Source organism: Elephas maximus, chromosome 7 (assembly GCF_024166365.1).
Source record: "Elephas maximus indicus isolate mEleMax1 chromosome 7, mEleMax1 primary haplotype, whole genome shotgun sequence".
Lineage (NCBI taxonomy): Eukaryota > Metazoa > Chordata > Mammalia > Proboscidea > Elephantidae > Elephas > Elephas maximus.
The window spans coordinates 72,625,043-72,631,870 of NC_064825.1; positions in this window are offsets into that span (position 1 = coordinate 72,625,043).

Below are 6,828 nucleotides of genomic sequence, written 5' to 3' on the forward strand. Positions count from 1 at the left end.
ACTGAAAGAGCTGAAGAAAAGATCCAAGCCTTGAGTTGCAACAGCGAGGGATCTTATGGGGAAAATATTAAACGATACAGGAAATATCAAAAGAACATGGAAGGAATACACAGAGTCATTATACCAAAAAGGATTGCTCGACATTCAACAATTTCAAGAGGTAGCATATGATCGGGAACCAATGATACTGAAGGACGAAGTCCAAGCTGCACTGAAGGTATTGGTGAAAAACAAGGCTCCAGGAATTAATTGGATATCAATTGAGATGTTTCCACAAATGGATGCTGCGCTGGAAGTGCTCACTTGTCTATGCCAAGAAATTTGAAAGACAGCTACCTGGCCAACCAACTGGAAGAGATCCATACTTATTCCCATTCCCAAGAAAGGCGATCCAACCAAATGTGGAATTTATTGAACAATATCATTAATATCACATGCAAGTAAAATTTTGCCAATGATCATTCAAAAGCAGCTGCAGCAATATATTGACAGAGAACTGCCAAAAAATCAGGTCAGATTCAGAAGAGGATGTGGAAGCAGGGATATAATTGCTGATGTCAGATGGATCCGGGCCGAAAGCAGAGAACACCAGAAAGATGTTTACCTGTGTTTTATTGACTATGCAAAGGCATTTGACTGTGTGGATCATAACAAATTATGGATAACATTGGGAAGAATGGGAATTCCAGAGTGCTTAGAATTGTGCTCATGAGGAATCTGTACGTAGATCAAGAGGCAGTTGTTTGGACAGAACGAGGGGATACTGCATGGTTTAAAGTCAGGAAAGGTGTGTGTCAGGGTTGTATCCTTTCACGTTACCTCTTCAATCTGTATGCTGAGCAAATAATCCGAGAAGCTGGACTATATAAAGAAGAACAGGGCACCCGGATTGGAGGAAGACTCATTAACAACCTGCATTATGCAGATGACACAACCTTGCTTGCTGAAAGTGAAGAGGACTTGAAGTAACTACTGATGAAAATCAAGACCACAGCCTTCAGTATGGATTACACCTCAACATAAAGAAAATAAAAATCCTCACAACTGGACCAAAAAGCAACAACATGATAAGTATAGACAAGACTGAAATTGTCAAGGATTTCATTTTACTTGGATCCACAATCAACACCCATGGAAGCAGCAGTCAAGAAATCAAAAGTCGCATTGCGTTGGGCAAATCTGTTGCAAAAGACCTCTTTAAAGTGTTGAAAAGCAAAGATGTCACCTTGAAAACCTAGGTGCGCCTGACCCAAGCCTTGGTATTCTCAATCGCCTTATATGCATGTGAAAGCTGGACAATGCGTAAGGAAGACCGAAGAAGAATTGATGCCTTTGAATTGTGGTGTTGGCAAAGAATATTGAATGTACCATGGAGTGCCAGAAGAACAAAAAAATCTGTCTTGGAAGAAGTACAGCAAGAGTGCTCCTTAGAAGCAAGGATGGCAAGACTATGTCTTACATACTTTGGACATGCTATCAGAAGGGATCAGTCCCTGGAGAAGGACATCATGCTTGGTAAGACAGAGCATCAGCAAAAAAGAGGAAGGCCCTTAAGGAGATGGATTGACACAGTGGCTGCAACAATGGGCCGAAGTGTAACAACAATTGTGAGCACGGCACAGGACTGGGCAGTGTTTCTTTCTGTAGTACATAGGGTTGCTGTGAGTTGGAACTGACTCCACAGCACCTAACAACAACATACAGTTCACACATTTAAAAAACAATTAAACGGTGTTTAGGGTATTTAGTGTTGGGCAACCACCACCACAATCAATTTTAGAACAATGCTTTACCCCAAAAAGAAATCCAAACCCCTTAGCAGTTATTAGGAGTGAAGCCAGTGTCTTTTCCAGTTGGAAGACAAGTCTTCTTTCTAACCAACTGTTGTATAATGGCTTTGAGAACTGGGATATCATATCGGCAATGCTTATTGAACACCTACTATGTGCCAGACACTTCTAAGCATTCTGTAAGTATTAACTCATTTAATGGCACTCATTCGAAGGTTTTTTTTTTCCAGTGCCTAAAATAATGCCTGGTCAATAATAATTGCTCAATATATCTTAACTGAATGAATAAATATCTATTGTGGTCATATTATTAAGGACCTTATGTGCCAGCTCAAAAAATGTATTCTTAATCTACAGGCTAGTAGTGATTATTTTAAAAAAAATTTTAAAAATCAATATTTTATTGAGTTTTTGGTGAAAGTTTATACAGCGAGTTATGTTCCCATTTGACAATTTCCACACAAATTGTTCAGTGACATTAGTTACATTTATCACAACATGTCAACATTCTCTTCAATTGTGTTCAGTTTGTTTCCTTTCCAGAACTCTAGTTTCCTTGCCCCCTTATCTTCTCATCTTTGCTTTTGAGTAATTGTTGACCTTTTGGTCTCATACTGATGGTTTTTCAGTAGGGCACTGATCTTATCCTTTCTTTTTGTGCCATTCTGCTATTTTGCCAAGAGATACTGTCTGGGAATAGGCTCAGTTCTAGGTTTAAGGAGTGTCTCAGAGCGATAGTCTCAGGGAGTCTTCTGTTTTCTACTGTTCTAGTTTGTCTGGATTCTTCTCTCTCTTTTTTTTTTAATACAAATTTGAGTTCCACTCCATATTTTTCTTCCATTCTGTCCAGGACCAACTATTGTGACCCCAGTCAGAATGACCAGTGGTGGTAGCCAGGCACCATCTAGTTCTTCTGGTCTCAAGGTAGATGAGGTCATGGCTTGAGTAGGCTTGTTTCTTCTCCAAGCTTTTGGTTACCTTCTTATTGTTTCTCTCCTGGTGACCAGAGACCTGTAGTTGTGTCTTAAAAGGCCACTTGCAAGCTTTTAAGACCCCAGACACTACTCACTTCACTAGGTTGAAGATCATGATTTTTGTGGACAATATTATGCCAGTTGACCATGAGACTATATGGTCCCAAGCCTTCAAACCCAGAAAACCAAAGTTGGAAGGTGCTTGGTTATATCTGTGGAGTATCCATATTTGTGTTGTCAATGAATATATGTGCCTGCACCTACATAATTGTATTTGCATGTACCTACTGGAAACCCTGGTGGTGTAGTTGTTAAGAGCTAAGGCTGCTAGGTAAAAGGTTGGCAGTTTGAATCCACCAGGCGCTTCTTGGAAACCCTACGGGGGCAGTTCTACTCTGTCCGATAGGGTTGCTATGAGTTGGGATCGACTCGACAACAACGGGTTAGGTTTGGTTTTTGGTATAGATATTTCTACCTGTTTTCACCTATGTACACTCCTGTACCTGCCGGTATACCAGTTTGCCTATACCCATCCATATGTGCTTAAACACTCGTTTTTACTTTGATTGTGCTGTGCTCACTATATCCATATTCGGCGCCACTTTTCCCATCACCAGAAGTAACTAGTCTCTATGGTATAAAATGTATTTTCCCCACCCCGGTAATCACCAATGAACACTGGTCTCTCTATATTTTTCTATTTTTGTGTTCTTACAAAAAAAGGATCATACAATATTTGTCCTTACATGCTTGACTTATTTCACTTAGCATTATGCCCTCCAGGTCCATCCATGTTATGTTTCACGGGCTCATCATTGTTCTTTATGGTTGTGTAGTATTCCTTTGTATGTATGTACCACAATTTGCTTATCTATTGATCCGCTGATGGGCACTTTGGTTGTTTCTACTTACTTGCTATTGCGAATAAACCAGCAATGAAGACAGGTGTGCATATGTCTGTGTCATTATATTTAGGTCTCTAGGGTATATACCGGAATGCTGGTGGTGCACTGGTTAAGAGCTTAGCTGCTAACCAAAAGCTGGCAGTTTGAATCCACGAGCAGCTCTTTGGAAACCCTATAGCAGAGCCCAGGACACTTCTACTCTGTCCCTACAGGGTCACTATGAGTCGGAATCAATTTGAAGGCAACAGATTTGTTTTGTTTTTTAGGGTATACACCTAGAAGTGGGATTGTTGGATCATAGGGTAGTTCTATTTCTAGTTTCTTGAGACAGTGCCATACCATTTTCCATAGTGGTTGTACCATTTTACAGTCCTACCAGCAATGGCTAAGGTTCCAGTCTCCCCATATCCTTGTCAACATTTGCTGTTATCTGTATTTTTTTTTGTTAGTGCCATTTCAGCTGGGGTAAGATGGTAAATAATTGTAGTTTTGATTTGCGTCTCTCTAAAGGCTTATTGGAGCCCTGGGGGCACAATGGTTAAGCATTGTCTGCTAACCAAAAGTTTGGCAGTTCAAATCCACCAGTCACTCCTTGGAAACCCTGTGGGGCAGTTCAAATCCACCAGTCACTCCTTGGAAACCCCATGGGGCAGTTCTACTCCATCCTACAGGGTGGCTCTGAGTTGGAATTGACTTGACGGCAACAGCTTTTCTTTTTAATGGCTAATGGGGGAGCCCTGTAGTGCAGTAGTTAAAAGCTACAGCTGCAAACCAAAAGGTCGGCAGTTCAAATTTACCAGCCGCTCCTTGGAAACCCTATGGAGCAGTTCTACTCTGTCCTATAGGCTCACTATGAGTTGTAATTGACTTGACGGCAACAAGTTTGGCAATGGCTTGTGATCATGAACATCTTTTCATGTTTGTTGGCTGTTTGGATGTCCTCTTTGGTGAAGGTTCTGTTCATGTCTTTTGCGTATTTTGTGATTGGGTTGTTTGTCTTTTTGTTGTTGAGTTGTAGTTTTCTATAAATTTTAGAGATTAGACCCTTGTTGGATAAGTCATTTTTGAAGACTTTTCCCAGTCTGTAGGTTGTCTGTTTACTCATTTAATAAAGTCTTTTGAAGAGCATAGGTTTTTAATTTTTATGAGGTCTTATTTATCCATTTTGTCTTCTGCTCTTTGTGCAATTGTTGTAACGTTTGTTATTCTATTTTCATAAAAGATTAGTTCCCATAAATTTCTCCCTATGTTGTTTTGAAGGAATTTTACGGTTTTAGGTTTAACATTTAGGTCTTTGATCAATTTCGAGTTAGTTTTTGTGTCTAATGGGTCCTGTTTCATTTTTCTGCAGATGAATATCCAGTTTTGCAAGCACCATTTATTAAAGAGACTGTTTCTGCCCCACCGAATGGACTTTGACCCCTTGTCAAAAATCAGTTGTCCATAGATGGCTGGGTTTAATTCTGAGTTCTCAATTATATTCTACTGGTCTACATATCTGTCGTTGAACCAATACCAGGCTGTTTTGATTACAGTGGCTGCATAGTATGTTTTGATATTAGGGAGTGTGAGGCTTCCTGCTTTGTTCTTTTTCTTCAGTATTGCTTTAGCTATTCAGGGTTTCTTTCCATTCCATTTGAAGCTGGCCATTAGTTTTTCCATTTCAGTGAAGAATGTTGTTGAGCTTTGTATCAGGATTGCATTGTATCTGTAGATTGGTTTAAGTAAATTGACATTTTCACTATATTAAGCTTTCCAATCCATGGGCATGGGACGTCTTTCCGTTTTTGCAGGTCTCTTAGTGGGCAGTGGGTTTAGTTTCTTATAGTAGTGTTTTATAATTTTCTTTGTGTAAGTCTTTTACGGCCCTGGTTAAGTTTATTGCTAGGTATTTTATCGATTTGGGGACTATAGTAAATGGTATTGCTTTCTTAATTGATTTTTCAGAGTTGTCTTTGTTAGTGTAGAGGAACCCATCTGATTTTTTTTGTGTTGATCTTATACCCAACAACATTGCTATTTTCTTCTATTTGTTCTAGCAGTTTCCTTATAGAATCTTTAGGGTCTTTTATGAATAGGATTATGTCATCTGAAAATAGAGATAGTTTTACTTTTTAATTTCTGATTTCTTTTATTTCTCTTTCTTGTCTTATTGCTCTAGCTAGGACTTTCAGTACAATGTTGAATAAGGGTGGTGATAATGGGCATCCGTGTCTCATTCCCTTTCTCAAAGGGAAGGCTTTTAGTCTTTCTCCATTGAGTATAATGTTGGCTGTTGGTTTGCACATATACCTTTAATTATGTTGAGCAATTTCCCTTCTATTTCTATTTTGCTGAGTGTTTTTATCAGGAAAGAGTGTGGAATTTTATCAAATGCCTTTTTTGTATTGATTAGTATGATCATGTGGTTCTTTTCCTTTGTTTTATTTATGTGGTAGATTACATTGAGTGATTTTCTGATGTTGAACCACACTCATAATCTTGATATAAATCCCAGTGGATCATGATGTATGATTCTTTTGATATGTTGTTGAAGTCTGTTGGCTAGAATTTTGTTGAAAAATTTTGCATAAGGGATATAAGTCTGTAATTTGCTTTTTTTATGATGCTTTTGCCCTGGATTAGGTATTAGGGTTACGCTGGCTTCATAGAAAGAGTTCGGTAGTGTTTCTTCCTCTATGATGTTAATGAGGCAGGACACAATCTACAGGATTAGGTTGTATCTTGAGTTAATCTCTTTTGAGATAAGGAGAAGCAAGCAGAGAGGAAAGGGGTCTCATTGGAGCCAGGAACACAGTGTGTCACTTGGACCCGGGGTCCCTGCACCAAGAAGCTCCTAGACCAGGGGAAGATTGATTACAAGGACCTTTCCACAGAGCTAACAGAGAAAGAAATCTTTCCCCTGAAGCTGGCACCCTAAATTTGGTCTTCTAGCCTACTAGACTATGAGACAAAAAATTTCTGTTTGTTAAAGCCATCCACTTGTGGTATTTCTGTTATAGCACCACTGGATAACTAAGAAAGTGGTGTTTCTCCCATAGCTAGGATTCATGGGGCCAGGAATCAAGGGGTGGAAATGGGAGTGGCACCACTGACTATTACCCATAGTGACCCACTTGCAAAATTTTTGCTTCCTGTCCCCATGACCCTATGCTATGC